Source organism: Panthera pardus, unplaced genomic scaffold, assembly GCF_024362965.1.
Source record: "Panthera pardus isolate Hobbes unplaced genomic scaffold, ASM2436296v1 HiC_scaffold_7, whole genome shotgun sequence".
Classification (NCBI taxonomy): domain Eukaryota; kingdom Metazoa; phylum Chordata; class Mammalia; order Carnivora; family Felidae; genus Panthera; species Panthera pardus.
The window spans coordinates 19463226-19483334 of NW_026527002.1; the positions used below are offsets into that span (position 1 = coordinate 19463226).

The 20109-nt window shown below is 38.5% G+C and overlaps 1 long non-coding RNA gene across 1 annotated transcript in view; it reads right to left on the reverse strand.

The window, feature by feature from the left end:
* Positions 1-1055: 1055 nt before the first annotated feature.
* Positions 1056-20109, reverse strand: part of LOC109269321 (uncharacterized) — a 58189-nt gene continuing 39135 nt past the window's right edge. Inside the window, exon 4 of the long non-coding RNA XR_008420047.1 lies at positions 1056-2440. This is a non-coding gene — a long non-coding RNA (uncharacterized LOC109269321). The remainder of the gene's footprint in view (positions 2441-20109) is intronic.

The window sequence follows — 20109 nt, forward strand, 5'->3', positions numbered from 1 at the left end:
AGAGAGGGAATCCCAAGCAGACTCTTCATGGGCAGTGCGGAGCCCGATAAGAGGCTCAAACTCACAAACCATGAGATGGTGACCTGAGCCAAAACCAAGAATGGAGCACTTAACGGACGGAGCCACCTAGGTGCCCAGATCCTAGTCCACTTTCTCTCTCTCTCTTTTTTTTACACTAGTAAGCTGACCCTAGAGATGATAATAGGCATTGACCATCCAACTCAGTGATGTAATCTTTTGTATTATACATTAGAATTTTTTTTCTCCTCTATCCCAGTCTTCATGGTTCAGATGGAGCTGAGCCTCTGTCCTAGCTTCAGAGTGGAGGACGTGTCCCAGACTTGGCTAATTAGAATATTCCATTTCTCTGGACATGGTGACTGATTCAGGGACTGCCATATGTCCCAAATTATCCCAGTCAGAATAAATGGCTGGCAATGTTGGCAAAGAGGCTTTCTCCTGAGATTGCTAAGGTTTTAAGACATGAGCCAAGAGTTGCTAATGGCCTCTTCTGCCACCACTGGGGAAAATCTAAGATTAGAACCAATACACTGATCAAAAAAGAAGAAAAAAGCAGACGAAAGAAAGTTTCTACAGCCTGCCATCCATAAAGCCAGTTTAACCTCTGGCCTTCACAGTGATCAAAAGAAAAAAAAATGTAAATGTCAGTTATCATTTGATGCTAATGTCGGTTTGAGTTTGTTTCTGTCACTTGCAACTGAAAGAATGCAGGTTAATGTATTCGTGTTGACTTTCATAAGTGTATAGAATTGATTTCAAATTTTTATTTGAACTGTCGTTGAAGATCTTCTGTCAATCCAAAAATATACAAGTTGTTAGTTTTTAAGAGCTTGCCATTAATGAGTGAGAACTATTATGATGACCCACAAGGAGAAATCCACATACAAGTCTGAACCTAAATGAGCTATTCCTAAACTTCTGGGCCCTTTATTCAGGCAAATTTCATAATAGAAAAGAAAACAAAGCGGGGGGGGGGGGGGGGGGGAGTATCCTTATAGGAAATATACACTTTAAAATGTGGATAAATCTCTCCATTTTATTTTCATGCTTTTATTTTGGCAAATCATCACTAGGAATCTCAAAGCCTAAACAATGTGAAGCAAAGCAAAAAATGGGATAATAAAAATTTTATATCATTAAATATTACTTACAGAATATTTAAAAATTCAGACAAACTAATGGCTCTCAGATTTCCATTTGCTTTTCTGTTTATCAAAATGCAAATGGGGCCGAATTGCTGACACATCGTATTGTATAATTTATTAGTTTATATGTAGAAATAATTCATGATATTCCAAATTGAAATATAATGCCTGATATAGCAGTTCTCACGACGGCAAAATCACTCTAGGTTACAGAAATGTCGTTTCAATTTGCAGTGCAAGGTTATTTTAACATGATAAAAATAGAATTTAATTAAATGCAGGTAGAATTATTTCCAACATATGTATGAGATGATTTCAAGATTTGGGGGAGGGGGATAAAACAAATATTTCTTCAAAGATGTTTTCCTTCCAGCCCTAATGGTGACAACATTAAGTCTGCCCTCTGCAAATGGTGTCATGTGGTCCTCACCAGAAGAGGCCCCTTACTTTGTGGCTGCCATTGGTCCAAGGCAGGGCTGGCTTCCTCCCTTTCACACCAATTTTCTGGTTTGAGTGCACGTGCTCTGAGGCGTATAAACCGCTTTACTTCCCTTATTAAGACATTGACATCAGCGTCCCTGGAGCACTGAAGAAAGACTTCAGCATTGAAATGAACCACCCTTGGGGTTTAATGTTCTTGTCATGTAGGGTTTCTTCTTTTCTTTCTTGTGTCCTTTTTTTCCTTTCTTTTTATTTGGATAAAGACTATAACAGCAGGGAATATACAGACCCTGAAATCGCTAGAAAATGAAATGTTTCCGCAGCACTGAGATGCATTTAGTGCTAAGACAGAAATTTAGGTCCTTCTATTGTTCTTTTGTAAGGAGTAGTTTGAAAAAAAAAAAAAAAAACACAGATGAAATAGAAATAATTTCAGAGGGAAGGGAGAGCTCCATGCTTCAGGACACACTGCTCTCTTATCATTTTCAGGGTGTTTGGTGATAAAAGAAAGTGAAAAAAAAGAGAAATTTTCCTAATCAGAGTTCCATCAACCGAGTGTATAAACTGGAGATAATGAAAATGGTCAGGCTTGGGCTCATTAAAGTGACTTTTCAAAAGGAGAGATTTCAGAATCAGGGGCACAGAGCACCTATTGCCAGATTCATTGTTGATTGTTTCTTGCAACTTCTTATTTTATGTAGTTATCTCGATTTTCTTCCTCTGTGGCATAGCTTCATAATATGTACATACATAAAAACAGTTGTATACTCATGCACGTAGTGTCTTCCTTCTTGCTTTAGTCTCTGAGGTTAGATTGCTGATAGGTCATTGTTCTGGAAACATCACATTCAAAAGAGATGCAGAGGTTTTCAATTTTTTAAAAAAGCAATGAACAGTTCAATGAACATATAACTTTTAATCTAAAAAATAAGAAATAATAAGCTATGCCTTTTATACATGTATTCTTTTCATTGTTAAAAAGTTCTTTATTTTATATTTTTCAGATGATAATGGTATTATGTGACTGTCATAAACAATTGAAATAATATAATATACATATGTAGAAATGTGAAAATAAGCTCCCAGAAACTCCTACCTCCCATTTCATCCACATACCACCATCTCATTCCACTGAGTTAACCAATGCAATGTTTTTGGATAGATTCTTTCATGCTACTAAGTTCATTGATCCTATATGGGCATATATATGGGGACTTGGAGAATGATTTTAATGAAATATAGTCATCACTTTTTTGCAAATTGCTCTTTCCATTTTGAAGATGCCATAGAAATTAATGTAAGATTTATATTATATATTTTTTAAACCTTTCATTACATAAAATTTTAAACATATACAAAAGCAGACAGATTAGTACAATTAACATTTATCATTCACCTTGAACAGTAATCAACTGAAGAAGAATATATTTTTTACTTTTTAAAAAAATTTTATTTGAGAAAGAGAGAAAGAGCATGAGTAGGGGAGAGGGGCAGAGGGAGGGAGAGAGAGAGAGAGAGAGAGAGAGCAGACTCCACACTCAGCATGGATCCCGACCCGGGGCTTGATTCCACAACTGTGGGAGGTTGACCTGAACTGAAATCAAGAATGGGACACTCAACAGACTGAGCCACCCAAATAATTTTTTTTAATTGAGAGAAAGAGTGGGTGCAAGTGAGGGTGCATAGAGGTGGATAGAGAGAGGGAGACAGAGAGAGAGAGAAGCAAGGCTCATCGGAGACAGGGCTGGTGCTCACCAGATGCGGGGCTCTAACTCAAACCGTGAGATCATGACCTGAGGAGAATCAGATGCTTAACCAGCTGAGCCACCCAGGTGCCCAAGAATAACATTTTTTAACCTCATTCTCTTTTATCAATTATATTGAAGCAAATTTAGACATAATATGACTCCATCCATACATGTTTAAAATATATCTCTAAATGATGATTTCTTTAACATAAACATAATATTTCTAAACAATCTAAAAAAATAATATACAGGTTTCAAATTTCCATAGTTTTCTCAAAATGCATTCTTTTTCTTGTTCATTGGTTGCTTTGTTTGAAATAGGATCCAAATAAGACCTAAATGTTCCAATACATCAATATGTTCCTTATGTCTTTTTTGATCTATAAACTTCCTTCTCTCTCCTTCCCTCTCTATCTCTGTGATTTATTTGGGGGTAAAAAAGGCAGGTTGTTAGTCTTGCAAACGAGTTTCTCACAACCTGGATTTTTGTGGCACGGGTACCTCAGAGGTAAGATTGTGTATTTCCCCAGGAGGCACACATCTGGTGGTCTCTTTTTGTGATATTAGCAACCATCAATGACTATTACCTACTTCCATTGATTCATTAATGGTTACTAAATTGTTATCGTCTGATGATATCATTTCTTCTTGATTTATGACCTGAAATGCTTCCATTTAAAAAGAAAAAGCCTCTCACCAACAACTTGATGGTTCTGAGGAGTAAATCACACAGGAAAGAGAGGACAAATTCTTAACACTAACCTTTTATTTAAGCTTCTTATATACTCCAGAGATGATCAATGATTTCAAAATATCAATATGAATTTATGGATTCAAGCATATTTGGTATGTCTTAGTCCATATTTGGTATGTACTTACTATCCTTCGTGATGTTTAAATTGTTACATCTTTTGCCACTTCACAGCCTTTGGGGCACAACTCTGGTAGTCGCTGATAATTATTTTACCCTCAAAGACAAAACACACCAGGTATGGATTATGTGTTACCTACCACAGATCCGGAATTATCCATTGTGCCAAAAGTCCCTGCTTCACCCTCATGGGAAATGCTGGTTAGAATGACATATTTTTAAGGAATAGGTTACCATCTATGTGTTATTGGATCAAATGACCTGTATGTCTTTATTTTTTAATAGATAATCAGAACACCAAAAGTATAGTAATAGTTATTCATTGCTACTATGTTTGTTATTGCCCCTAACCTTTCTTCTAGCCTAGTATATAAGTCTAGGAAATTTAATATTGCACATGAATAACCTTACATATAGAAATTATATATACGATTCTGATATCAATTCTATTGTGTGGTTTTTTCACACCACGAAGCAATTAGCTCAATTCTGACACTATCTGGATGAAGATTGCATCAGATCACAAGATGCACCTGCTTCAGACACCAATCAAAAAGTCCAGGTTGTCACTCCATGCTTCTGACTGCCTGGCTTTAGACGACAGCTTCCAAAGACTTCCTTCTCAGATTCAATTAACGTGGTGGAGCAGTTCACAGAACTCAGAGAAACATTTTACTTACTAGATTGCCAGGTTATTATAAAAAGATATAACTAACAAGTTGTCAGACGTAAGAGACGCATAGAGCAAGGTATGTGGGAAGGGGCACAGAGCTTCCCAGCTTTCTAAGCACACCACACTCCCCAAATCTCCACGTATTCACCAATTCAAAAACTCTCTGAAACTTGTCATTTGGGGCTTTTATGGAGGCTTCCATACCTGGGCATGGCTGATTAAATCATCAGTCTTTGACAGATGATTCAACCTCCAGCCTCTCTCCTCTCCCAAAAGGAGGGGAGAATTGAAACTTCCGATCTGCAATCACGTGGTTGGTTCCCCTGGCAACCAGCCCCAAGCTAAGATACTTTCAAAAGGTCACCTCATTAACATAAACTCAGGTATGGTCCAAATGGGTTTGTTATGAATATCGAGACACATTTACCTCTTTCATCAGTTAGGATATTCCAAAGGTTTTAGGAGTTCTGTGACAGGAATGAGGATGAAGGCCAAATACATATTTCTTATTATAAATCACAGTATCACAACTGTCAGAACTAACAAATGAATTCAGGAAGGTTGTAAGATACAAAATCAATATACAAAAAACAGTTGTTTTTATACATTAACGAGAAACTATCAGAAAGGGAAATTAAGAAAACAATCTCAGTTTAACACCAAGACAATAAAATACCTAGGACTAAATTTAACCAAGGAGATGGAAAATGTGTACACTGAAAACTATAAAACATTAATTAAAGAAATTGAAGAAGACAGAAATGTTCACAGATTGAAAGAATTCATACTGTAAAAATGTTAATACTATCCAAAGCAACCTGTAGATTCAATGCAATGCCTAGCAGAATTCCAGTGGCATTCTTCACAGAAATAGGAAAAAAAATCCTAAAATGTTTATGGAACCACAAAAGACTCTAAATAATACCCAAAGCAGTCTTGAGAAAGAAGAATAAAGCTGGAAGCATCACACTTCCTGATAACAAATCTATAGTGATCAGAACAGTATGGTTTGGGCATAAAAACATACACACAGTTCAATGGAACAGGATAGGCATCCCAGAAATAAATCTATGCACGTAAGGTCAAATAATTTTTGACAAAAGAGCCACGAATATACAATAAGGAATAAAGGATCATCTCTTCTGTAAATAATGTTGAGAAAACTGGATATCCACGTGAAAAGAACGAAACCAGACCCCTTTTTTACACAATACACAAAAGTCAGCTCAAAATGGATTAAAGACTTGAACATAAGATCTGAAACTACAAAACTGCTAGAAGAAAATATAGGAATATGCTTCTTGACATTAGTCTTCGCAGTGATGTTTTTGGACTTGATACCAAAAGCAAGGGCAACAAAAGCAAAAACGAGTAAATGGGACAATTTCAAACTAAAAGCTTCTGTGCAGCAAAGGAAACCATCAAGAAAATGAAGAGGCAACCTACAGAATATGGGAGAATCCTACTGCAGAAAGTATTTGCAAACCACGTATATAATAGGGTATTAATACCCAAAATACAAGGAATTCATAACAATAGCAAAAAAAAAAAATCCAATGAAAAATGAAGAACATGAGTAGACATTTCTCCAAAGGAAAGATATAAATGGCTAACAGGTACATGAAAAGGTGATCCACATCACTCATCATCAAGGAAGTGCAAATCAAAAGCACCTCACGCACGTTAGGTGTCTATTATCAAAAAGACAAGAGATAACAAGTGTTGGCAAAATATGCGGTAAAAAAGGAATTGTTGTGCACTGCTGGTGGGAATGTCACCTGGCATGTCCACTAGGGGAAATGGTATGAAGATTCATCAACAAACTAAAAATAGAACAACCGTATGATCCAGCAATGCCATTTCTGAGTATATATCCAAAGGAAACAAAATCGCTCTCTCAAAGATATCTGTACTCTCATGTTCATTACAGCATTGTTTACACTAGCCGACTTATAGAAACAACCTCAGTGTCATCAGCAGATGGGTGAATGAAGAAAACATGAGTATGTGAACGAACAAAATATATATACGTACAATGGAATATTATTCAGCTTTTAAAAAGAAGGACATCCTGTTTTTCGCAACAACACGGATGAAACTGAAGGGCATTAGTCTAAGTGAAATAAGCAAGCCAAAGACAAATATTGCATTGTATCACTTACATGTAGAAGCTTTAAAAACAAAAAAGTGATCTCATAAAAATAGAGAGTAATGGTGGTCGCCAGAGGCTAAGGCATGGGAAAACAGGGAGAGGCTGGTAAAAGGGTATACACTTACTTTCAGCTGTAAGGTGAATAAAGTCTGAGGATCTAATGTATAACTCAGAGACTAAAACTGTTAATAGTGCATTCTTTTTTTCGCCAATTTTATTAAGATATAATTGACCTGTAACTTACTTTAAAGTGTACGACGTAATAATTTGGTTGTGTACAAATCGAGAAATCATTACTACAATAAGTTTAGTTAACATCCAGCACCTCACATAGCTACCATGTCTTTCCTTGTGATGAGAACTTTGAAGATCTGCTCTCTTAGCAAACCTCAAATATACAATGCAGTATTGTTAACTATCATCAGCATGCTGTACACTACAGCCTCAGAACATACTTCTCTTCTAAGTGGAAATCTGTTATTTTGCTCACTCTCCCCACCCTGCCCCTCTGGCAACAACCAACCTGGTCTCTGTATCTGTAAGTTCATGTTTTTTTAGATCCCATCTATAAGTGAGATCATGTAGCATTTGTCTTTCTCAGATAATACTGTATCGTATAATAGAAATTTGCTAAAATATGAAAACTTAAATGTTCTCGGGGCGCCTGGGTGGCTCAGTCGGTTAAGCGTCCGACTTCGGCTCAGGTCATCATTTCACAGTCTGTGAGTTCGAGCCCGGCGTCGGGCTCTGTGCTGACAGCTCAGAGCCTGGAGCCTGCTTCGGATTCTGTGTCTCCCTGTCTCTCTGCCCCTCCCCCGTTCATGCTCTGTCTCTCTCTGTCTCAAAAATAAATAAATGTTAAAAAAAATTTTTTTTAAAGACCTAAATGTTCTCGCACACACAGAAAAGGTATAGATGTGAGGTGATAAATGTGTTAATTAACTCAATGATGGGCGTTCTTTTCACAATCTATGCATATATCAAATTGTCACATTGTATACTGTATTATCATTTTCACTTCTCAATCATATATCAACAAAGGTGAAAAATAAAATAGAATGCAGCCCTTTGAGCAGCAAATAAAAAAAAATTATAAGCGAACAATTCCTTCGAACTTTTAAAGAAAAGTATTTCCTAACTAGAACACCATCTTGGGCCAAAATATAGATCAAGTCAGAGAGCTAATAAAGACATTTTCAGACCAACTGTAGCAGGATTCTCACACTGAGAGTCGTGACACCCAGGCTTTTCTTTCCAGGAAGCAACTTTATTCGTTCCGGCACTGCTCAGTTGGGTTTGTACCCAAAGAACTGAGCCCTGAATGCCACGTGGTGTAGTTTTTTTATATATTTTCTACTTCTTTGTCTCCCATATATGGTAACACACACACAAACATGCAGTCTGATCAAGTGGTCTCATGTTACAAGGTCACGAGGGATGTTGTCAGGTACGCGCATAGCCAGGTTATCTTGAGGTTTTTTGCTTTTTGTTTTGTTTCGTTGTTTCATTCCTTAGGTAGGGTACCCTACCACAAAACAAGTTCTCAAAAACTTTACCATGTCTGTACCCTTTCTCTGAAAACTACTGGAGGATACACTCCAGAAAAATGAGGGTGTAAAACAAGAAAAAAGAAGAAATGAAATTTAGGAGAAAGGAGACCACGCACTGAAGAGAGGGGCAGGAATCACAAGACATGGAGAGGGATACTCAGGATGGAAGCTCTGACCTGGCACATAGTCAAGCAGACCACACATACTCAGCTCAGAAGGCTCTGGCGGGGATTTCCACAAGAAGATAAAAATGAGAGAACTGCTGAGCGGCACGAAGGTTCAGGACTAGGTTCACACCCTCGTGCCTTTCCTGTATCACTGAGTCCTCTAGATATCCAGATTATTAATTCCATACCATGAAATTAACGACTGGCATTGGGGTTAAATTATTGATAAAGACAAAAAAATGAGGCAAATGGAAACAAGACTGTTGGTTATCTTGAGAGAAAACAAAACATGCTGACAGGAAAAGTAGTACATGGCTCTGCTGTGAATAGCATTTACATCGATGTCACCATGATAATTTAAACACTGAATGTTGCAGCTAAAAGGGGTGCCTGAGTGGCTCAGTCCGTTGAGTGTTCGAATTCAAGTCAGGTCATGATCTTGAGGTTTGTGAGTTCAAGCCCCACATGGGGCTGACTGATGTCAGCCCAAAGCCTGCTTCAGATCCTCTGTCCTCCTCTCTCTCGGCCCCTCCCCCGTTGGTGCTGTATATCTTAAAAATAAATAAACATTTTTTAAAGTAAAATAAAATCAGTTAAAAGAAAGAGAAGAGAAATCTGGGAAGAAAAGTCTGGGGGAGTTCAAAGAGAATTGCTATTTTTTATACGATAACTCATACAACCATCTAACTCTTTAATATATATATATGTCATTGTGATAAAAGAAAAAGAAATTTTACTATTTTATGAAAATAGCCTCACTAAACTGCATTTTAAAATTGTGATTTCCCAAGTGAGCTAACACTTCTTCAGAGCTTACCTCCATCATTTATTTCCTCATGGAATCTTTTTATCACTGACGGGGGTTTCCCTATCTTCGTTAAAGACAAATTAGAATTAGCATAAGTATCCATTTATTTATTCAGTCAATAAATATCTATTGAGGCATCTTTGTCTTGAAGGTCTTCACGACACCTCAGGGGAACACTAAGCCAAAATTCCTTGGCCGCTATAGAAAAAGAACACAGAAAGTGCTATCGGAGTTCAGGACAGGGATTGACCTGCCTGGGCGTGTCTCACAAGGCTTCATTCAATGTAATGAGTGTTATGGAGTACATCTTTGTTCAGATCACTCTCCTCGGGGTTATAGGAAACGTAAACATTTCCCAAAAGGATAGGAATAAGGATAAGGCCTTTATACTCATGATGCACAAGATATGAGGAGGAGTAAGGTAAGCACTCGTATACAAATTCAGAGAATGGGGCTCCCGGATGGCTCAGTCGGTTAAGCTTCCGACTTTGGCTCCGTCCATGATCCCATGGTTCATGAGTTCGAGCTCCACGCGGATCAGGCTGTCTGCTGTCAGCAGAGCCCACTTCAGATCCTCTGTCTCCCTCTCTCTCTGCCCCTCCCCCCTCTCAAAAATCAATAAACATTTAGAAACAATTTAGAGAGTGATCATAGGTGACGAATCTGGAGTTGGGGCAAAGAGACGATCTGTCCCATTGAATGACAGAAGAACATTTGCTTTACCCGTTCACTGACTGTTTCAGTCATTCATCTGTGGTTACTGAGTGCCAACCATACCCCGGACACTGGCTAGGTAATGCGTACACAAAGGTATATCTAAGCATAGGTGAGGGAACAGATCAGAGAAATGAGAAGAGCCCAGGAAGGGAGGCATATAGGAGTGAGCGGGGTAGGGAAAGGGCAGGGAGGAGAGGAGAGGAAAACAGGAAGGCGAGTCATAAGAATGAAGGAAGGAAGGATAGGCTGTTTGATCATTCTGCCCTTCCTGACTTATTTTTCCCAATGCCCTGTAATCTCTAAATTATTCACTGCTTGCTTTTAGGCATTTTTAAAGCATTTAAAAAGAACATTTCAAATTCTTTTTTTTTAATGTTTCTATTATTTATTTTCGAGAGAGAGACAGAATGTGAGCAGAGTGATGGGGATGGGAGGGGTTGGAGAGAGAGAGAGAGAGAGAGAGAGAGAGAGAGAATCCAAAGCAGGCTCTAAGCTCTGAACTGTTAGCACAGAGCCCAACAGGGGGCTCGAACCCATGAACCTGAGCCAAAGTCAGACAACCTACTGAGCCACCCAGACGCCCCTCAAGGTACACTTTAAAGTCTTCTGCTACCCCCACGTCCCTCAAGGACCCCCCACTAGGCAGCGACACACTATCAAAATGCAGCTACCAAGTTCCCCAGAAATAATCCGGGAGTCTTCTCTTTGGGTCAAATCCCTTATTTCCTTTGTTTTGACTTTACTAACCCAAATGTAAGGAGGACAGATAATACCAGGTTGTGGAGCTCTTCAAATCCCACACAGAGTTGTGCTTGAGTTCCCTGTCATATGATTCTATGAAACTCTACTGTTTGGTCCGTTCAAGCATGAGCCTGGTGGGAAGCGGGGGCATAGTTATCTTTAAACTCATCTTTTATTGCTGCTTTTCCCATATCTTAATCGTCTGGGAATCAGCAAAGGCTTAGACAAAATGTAGAGGTTCATGCTGGCTCTCATATTCTCTCTGTTTAGTTCAACCAATCTGATGATTTTCCAAAAGCTTTCTAGGCAAGCTTGCTGTGGTTTCGGGCATGCGCACTCCTCAGGGGGCATCCACACTCCTCAGGGGGCATCCGCAGAGACCTACCTGCTTGGAGCAGGAAGTATTGAAAACCTGAATCTAGCGGGTGGCAGTAGGGATGGAGGGGCGCAGGTCGATATAAAGACCATTTGAAGGAATGACCAAAATGCTTACTAACTGAAGCGCCTGGATAAAAGAAAATGCTAAGTATTAAGACGGCTGCAACCTTTCCGAGGTGTATTGGCCTGCTACTCACCTTTAATACTCACTCCTGGCTCCTGGGTTTGGGATTCCACATGCTCAGATGAGCAGAGGACAGGGCCCTGGAGAAAAGCCACGGACAGGGGATGTTTTCCGGGAGGAACTTTGAATATGTTGAATACGGATGGTGGGAAAGCTGGAAATACCCATCTCCAAGGTCAGGAGACACTTGAGGACCACAAATACAAGCTAGATGGTTGCCGGCTTCCGAGAAAGGAAGGACAGAAACAGTAGGTGTTGTCCAGCGGCGAAGTTTGGGAAAAGCACTTCCTTTTAACATGGGAGAATCCAGGAAAATTTTAAGATCTGATGATCAGTAGGATCAAATAAGAAAAATTGTTTTAAAAAATGAAGACAGTTGGGTTTCACAGGAAATAAGTAAAGTTTTTAGAATCTTCTTTTATCTTGGTCTCTCTGTCTTAATCTCTTTGTCTGTTTGTCTCCCAGCCTGGGTTTTTTGTTTGTTTGTTCATTTGTTTGTTTGTTTGTTTTCCCATTTCTGCTTCTTCCCCTCTTCTTTAATTCTTTTTTTATTTTGGTATGATATACATAACAAAAGTCACCATTTTAACTATTTTAAATTATACAACTTAATGGCATTAACTACATTCATAATGGGCAACTATTATCACCATGTAGTTCCAGAACATTTTTATCAGTCCACAAAGTAACCCCACGTCCATGAAGCAAAAACCAGAAGCAGTCACTCTCCATGACCCCATCTCCCCTGGCAATTACTAATCTGCTTTCTGTCTCCATGGATTTGTCTCTTCTGGATATTTTATGTCTATGGAAGCATAGAATTTGTGGTCTTTTATATCTGATTTATTTTACTTGCACAATGTTTTTAAGATTCATCCATGTTTTAGTATATATCAATACTTCATTCCTTTTTATGGTCAATTAATACTGTGCTGTGTGGATATACCATGTTTCATTTGCCCATTCAATAAATTGGTGGACATTTGGGTCATTTCCACCTTTTGGATATTATGTATAATGCTGCTCTGAATATTTGTGAACAAGTTTTTGTATATATGTCTTCATTTCTCTTGGGTATATACCTAGGAATGGAATTGCCAGGTTGTATGATATTCCTAAATTTAACTTATTAAAAAACTACCAAACTGGGGGTGCCTGGGTGGCTCAGTCAGTTAAGCGTCCGACTTCAGCTCAGGTCATGATCTCGCGGTCCGTGAGTTCGAGCCCCACATCGGGCTCTGGGCTGATGGCTCAGAGCCTGGAGCCTGCTTCTGATTCTGTGTCTCCCTCTCTCTCTGCCCCTCCCCCGTTCATGCTCTGTCTCTCTCTGTCTCAAAAATAAATAAACTTAAAAAAAAACCCCACCAAACTGTCTTCCATTCATTAGTGGGTACACCACTTTACATTTTTGCCAACAATGTGTGAGGGTTCCAGTTTTTTTATATCCTCACCAATTCTTATTATTTTTGTTTTGTTTTTTTAGTTTGTTACTGTAGGGGATGTGAAATGCTGTGTCACTGTGGTTTTGATTTGCATTTGCATGATAACTAATGACATTGAGAATCTTTTCATATGTTTGTTGGACAACTGCATATCTCCTTTGGAGAAATGTCTATTCATGTCCTTTGCCCATTTGTAAATGGGGTTGTTTGATTTTTTTGTTGTTGAGTTATAGGAGTTCTTTATATATTCAGGAGACTAAACCCCCTCCCCACCCTTAAACTAGGCTCTGAAAGAAAAGTGAAATTTAACTTGGTAAAGAGTCAGAGACGATCTTTCTGGGCAAAGAGTACAGTGCATAGATCTGCCGTTTTAGCCTGCTCAGACTGCCATAACAAAATACTGCACTTAAACAACAGAAATTTATTTTCTCATGGTTGTCTTTAAATTCATGTTTTGTTGCTGCTTTTCCCATATCTTAATCATCTGGGAATCCGCAAAGGCTTAGACAGGTTGTAGAGGTTCATGCTGGCTCTCACATTCTCTCTGTTTAGTTCAACCAATTTAATGATCTTCCAAAGCCTTTCTAGGCAAGCTTGCTGTGGTTTCAAGCTGCAAGTTTGAATGCATGGTGCCAACATGGTCAGGTTCTGATGAGAGCTCTCTTCCTGGCTTCTAGATGGCCACCTTCTCTCTGTGTCCTCCCATGGCAGAGAGAGAGAGATAGAGCGAGAGAGAGAGAGCGCGCACATGCATGTAAGCAAGAGACCTCTGGCATCTCTTCTTATAAGGGCACTAATCCCACCATGGGGGTTATAATCTGGAGATTTTATCTAAACCTAATTAACCCCCAAAGACCCCATCTTCAAATACCATCACTTTGGCGGTTAGAGCTTCAACATACGAATTTTGGGGCAGGCAAACATGCCATTCGTAGCACCTGTAAAGGCTCTGTTGGGGAAAGAGGCATGGGGAATGAGGCACGGAGGGTATATCTCTGCTGCTGGATCCCAGGAAGCCCTGAAGAGGCTAGTCCTGTGAGGCTGGTGCAGCAGCTGGAGAACCAGATTATGAAGACCAACACTTCTCAATCTTAATGTGCCCAGGAAGCACCCAGGGTCTCGTAAAAAGGAGGACACTGATTCAGTAGGTCTAGGAGGAGATAAAGATTCTGCATTTCTAAGTTCCCAAGTGATAGTATCAGCAAGGATATAAAGCTCCAAGGAGCCTGCTAAATTATTGTATTATTTTTTTAAAAAGAGAGTAGTGAAATAAACTGTGGGTTTTTTTTAATGTTTATTTTTGAGAGAGAGAGAGACAGAGCATGAGCAGGGAAGGAGCAGAGAGAGGGAGACAGAATCTGAAGCAGGTTCCGGGCTCTGAGCTGTCATTTCAGAGTTCATTGTGGGACTTGAACCCAAAAACCTTGAGATCATGACCTGAAATGAAGTCAGACCCTTAACTGACCGAGCCACCCAGGAGCCCCTGAATTGTGAGTTATTTCAAAGATGACTCTTTACTAAAGAACAACTCTTCACTACTTCAGTGGAAAATATATTGGAATGGGGCAAAGGAATGGGGAAAGAGTTAATAATTGAGTCGATCATGGTGAAATAAATAAGATCTATATATTCATATGACAAAATGTTCTATCAATGTTAACAGCAACGGGTATGAAGATATTTTCATGACATGGAAGAGTGTTTGTGATACAAAACTAAATAAAAAAGCAGAAACCAAAATTATGTATGCAAATTGGTTTCATCTTTGTAACACAATGTGTGTAAGAGAAAGCAAATGTACCCAGTTGTTAACAGTGCCTCCCTGGAGGTTGGATGATGGGTGATTTTTATTCTTTATTTACGTTTTTCTCTGTATCATTTTTCTACCATTTTCATTATATTTTATTTGTTTCAATTGCTTTCTAAACAACAACGAAATATTATTAAAGTAATCAAAGACGAACATTTCTCTCCATGAATCTTGAATAAACCTCTACAGAACTCAGCTCTAATACAGTAAATAGGAATGCTGGGAGAATTCATTTCCTGGCCCTTCTTAAGGTGCCATGCTGTTGCTGGTTGTCAATTTCACACATGCTATTTCTATCCATTCAGAGCTGACAGCTTGGATTTTCCCCTCCATTGTAATAGCTGTTCTCTCTTCTGGCTTCCCCAGGCTTGCATTTGGTAACCTTTGCCCTTTTATTTGGTACAAGCCAAAATGCCATCTTTGGAGAACTAATGTACCAGAGAAAATGGTAGCACGAAGCCACATAACCTACTGTTCTTTTCCTTTCTGTTTGTAAAGGTTATTATTAGAGCTTATTTTAGAGAATTTCAAATCCATTCAAAGTATCATGGGTTTAAATTTTTCTAATGGAAGCAAAGCTTTTGATGTTTGGGTTTAGAAAGCTGCCTAGCCTCTTTAGAGTTCAAATTTTCATACATTGGCACAATTGATCAAAGACTTTATTTTAAGACAGAGAGAAAAGGCAATTTACCTATAGTTGTTTTGTATTCTTAACATTATTATTATATTCCTTTTTTTTTTCCAGAACCATCTCCCTGTTTGAAGATCTACTTTTTTACTAACATATATTGGCTTCACCTTCTTTTTGATCAGCCTGAGAAGCCATCTGGAAACAATTGAGAGTGACGTCACAAATCCAGCATTATGATTTCAATATAGGATCAAAGAATAGGAAGAAAAAAATCGAGGAATGGAGAAGCTTGATTTAACCTTTAAGCACAAATATCTAAACAGTAGAAAGAGGCAAGAAAACATGATAAGATGAAAGAATTACTGATGGGCATTAAAGTAAGGGCACTTTGTTTACCTGAGGTTCAATTTAGTTAATATGCTGGCATCCGTTTTTATATTTATTGTGGGAACAGAGGAAAAACAGTCATCCAGGGTGAGTCTGACAAGCGGTATACCACAGTTAAAAAGACTTTGTAGCCTTGGGCTTGGCAGAGTGTCCTGAAGCTAAATGTAGACAACTACAGAAAAATCTTAAACGGGGGTTAAAGGTCATAAGCACGAACAATAGACCTGAAATTTGGAGGAATTCATACTCTACTGAAGAATTCCTAGACCACTCATGAAAATAACAGATTGTCCAGTCACCAGAAAAAAACTTAAATTAAAACTAAAACTAAGCCACACCTGAAGAGTAAGCAAATGATTAGAAAGGAGGGATTTCAGGAATTTGAAAGGGTGAGAATCTAGAATCTAATGTAAATGACCCTGAAATTACCACTAACATAGGAAGTCTCTAGAAACTGAACTCTCAGAACCTGAGTGACAGGTAAGAATATTAGCTCATTCTGGACAGAAATGTATGTTTCTGGCTGACCAGGCAGTTGATCTCCTATGTACAGATTTCAGTCAGAAGCTAAAGGAGACGAATGAATGTCAACAAGGCGGTTAGTCTTGCAGGATGTGAGGACTTTTCTTTAGAAAAATCAGAGAGCAGTAGCTCTAAAATTCTTCTGCTATTCAAATTAACAGTCCTGCATTTTCCAGGATACATTCCCAAATACATTATATTTGTAGATCTTTGTAATATCACCTTGAACACAAAGGTGTTTATTTAAAACATCCTTGAATGCTATCTAATTTTAATATCTATTTAATATCTTTGCAAAATATCTTTACCAATACATTTGGTCATTCCTTCAAACAATCATTACAGAATTGTGTGTCCCAATTTAGGCTTAGAAAATATGGCCACTGTACTAGTTCCTAAACTTGCTTGGGCCACCAGCTATGCCCAAAGAGGTTTTCCTTTAAATTGGTTATTGTTATTCTTATCACCATAGAAGTCATTCAAATATTATATTGAAGGCATTTTTATGTAATATATTTATTTCCAACCCTTGATTTTCTTGTTATTCTTCCTTATTTAATACAGTATGTGCCAAATGAAGCACCAATAGAATCTTCTTTTTTAAAGTAAAAATACAAATGGGCATACCTATGGAAAAACTAATGTTTAAAAAGAACATACATAAAACTGAATTCTACTGTCCTTAATTTGGTGGGAAAATTTTTTAAACACTCAGGAAAGACAGATATATGTCTTCTGTGCCCCATTCCCATACCAACAAAAATTCATAAGCAGATCACTGCAATCTTCTTTTGAACCTGATCAAGCTTTCGAATCCTTCTTAACACAATATTCCAGGAGCCACTAGCAACTAATTGGAGCTTGCACTTGAGTGCAAAAAGCATTGGCCTGTCTTTAGATGAAGAACATTTCACTTCTGTTGATTATTTCGGGGAAGGGTATATGTGATTTTATATATAAATGGAATGATTTTATATTTTTGTTTAAAATATTAAAACAATTAAAACATACAGAGAAGAAATTCTTAATTTATAAATGTTCCATTTGTAGGTTGTTTAAAACTCATAACCCATGAAAACAATAGTTGGGAGTGGGAAAACAGGAAAGAAGGAAAGTAGTAAGAGTATGTTTTACCACCCAATCACCCAGAGTATCTACCCAGGTAATTCAGAGTTAAATCCAATCTATATTAAGTTGAGGTTTCTATGTGAATCCAAGAACGATGGCAAAACACATCTCTGTACAAAAACTTGTAAACAAATGTTCAGAGCAGCATTATGCATAAGAACCAAAGGTGGAAACTATCCAACTATCCATCAACCAATGAATGATCAAATAAACTGTGGTATATCCATACAATGCCATATTAAGTATTGGATTTAAGGAATGGAGTACTGACATATTCTGCAATATGGTTGAACCTTGAAAACATTATGCTGAGTGAAATAAGCCAGTCACAAAAGACCACATATTCTGTGGTTCCATTTATAAAAAAAATCTCCAAAAGACACAAATCCATAGAGATAGAAAGTAGTGACTGCCAGATGCTGGGAGAGGGAGAGTGGGGAGGGACTGTTAATGGGTATGGAGTTTCTTTTGTGGGTGATGAAAGTGTTCTAACATTATTGTTATGATGGCTGCATGACTCTCTGAATATATTAAATATCTTTAAGGTATACATTTCAAGAGGGTGAAGTATACGGTATGTGGATTATATTTTAATGAAGTTGTTATTTTAAAAAATTCTGTTGGGGGCACCTGTGTGGCTCAACCAATTGAGCATCCAACCTCTAGTCAGTTCATAATTTCACAGTTGGTGAGTTTAAGCCCCACATCGGGCTTGCTGCTGTCAGTGCAAAGCCCACTTTGGATCTTTTGTCCCCCTCTCTCTTCCCCTCCTCTGCTTGCACAAGTGCTCTCTTTCTCAAAAATAATTTTTTTTAATTCTGTTGGAAAAAGATGCAGAGAACCAAATTGTGACTCATTCAACTTCTAGGTAAGTTTCTAAGGAGCTTCCTATAATAAAAACAAGATTGTCTAAAAATGTCTGTAAGTCAACATTAGTTAGAAAGGTATCTTTGGTGTCTTCTGTTAAGGAACGGAGACAAAAAAAAAAGAGTATCAGCAAATGAATTTTGTAGTAGGGTAGGTGGCAAATTAACTTTCACTCTAAAAATTAAGGGAAATAGCCAAAAAAATCTGCACCCAGTGTTCTCAGGTTTTCTCTAGAGATAAATGAAAATAAATCCAGTTTGAGGATTCTGATCACTTACATTTGTGTTTCACTATTTTTTTTTAATTTTAGAGAGAGAAAGAGAGAGAACTGGGAGAGAGGCAGAGAGAGAACCCCAAACAGGCTCCACGCTTAGTGCGGAGCCCTACATGGGGCTCAATCCCACCACCCTGGGATCCTGACCTGAGCTGAAATCAAGAGTTGGACGCTCAACCAACGGAGCCACTCAGGCGCCCCTGTGCTTCACTAAGTTTAGATTTTCAAAGCACTTTATTATAATTCCTAATGGCAAAATTATCTACCAGCAGGACCAACCCAAGTAATCTATGAGCTTATAAAGCAATGGACCTTCCCTCTCCCTTGCAGACACACATACATAATAATATCTAATGTTGAGACCTCCCACTTCTGTATTAGAATATATTTTTTGTCTTGCAAATCGACCCTAGAGATTCATTTTAACCTGACTTTATCTATATGTATGTAGCAGATTACTGTAAATCATCTATCTATTCATTAATGCAAAGTTCCTAAAGATTCTTTCATAATTTTTTTTTTTTAGAGAAAGATAGAGAGGGGGAGGGAGAGAAGAAGAGAGAGAGAATCTGAAGCAGGCTCCATGTTTAGCATGGAACCCAATGCGGAACTCTACACCCTGACCCTGGGATCATGACCTGAGCTGAAATGAGGGGTCAGTTGCTGAACCGAATGAGCCACCCAGGCACCCCTCTTTCATAATCTTATCACTACTTTTGTTCTAATTATTAGGAAGAGTGAAAAATATTACCCATAGTAGTTCAAAACAAAAATGCAAAAACCTCCTCAGAAACAAAAGAAGTCTCATCCCAATCGGCAGATAAATGCAAACATTGAGAAACAAAGAGCTAACTAGTTTTACAGTGACTTTTCTCAAGAACACTTGGGAGGTGGGGGGGGGGGGGGGCTGGTAAGGAACTCTGTGCCTGGTTCCCAGGTCTGATGTACTATTAACTCCTAATAACTGAGGAGGACAGATCTCTGTCTTCTATGTCTACTGGCAACATGTGTAAAATTACTCATCCTTAAGAATCTTGCGGCTGGGCTTTCTGCCTAGCTGCTCTCCTGGATGAAGATCTGTGCATGTAGCAGCTCACAGAACCATGCAGATAATTTCCTATTCCTAAAGCAAGGGGAAAGGAGGCATGGGGGGCTTCAAGTGCAGGATGTGTGTGTGCCTGATGTCAAAGGTAGGGAAAACTGGAATGAGACTACGCTTACTTGTACTTGAGGAACAGTTTTAATAGAAATTGTGGAAGATTTCAGCAAAGTGAAGAGAGATGAAGGAGAACCGATGTGGAGATGGCATTGGGTGGGTTTTCCAAGGTGATTTTCTATGAACTGTCCAGGCCGGGTAAGCTCTGCTGTAAAGTTGGCTGCTTTGCGCATTTTCTGCCTCCAGTTTCAAACACAGTCCCAGTGCTGCCCAGGGACAAAGCTTTACTTTAGTAA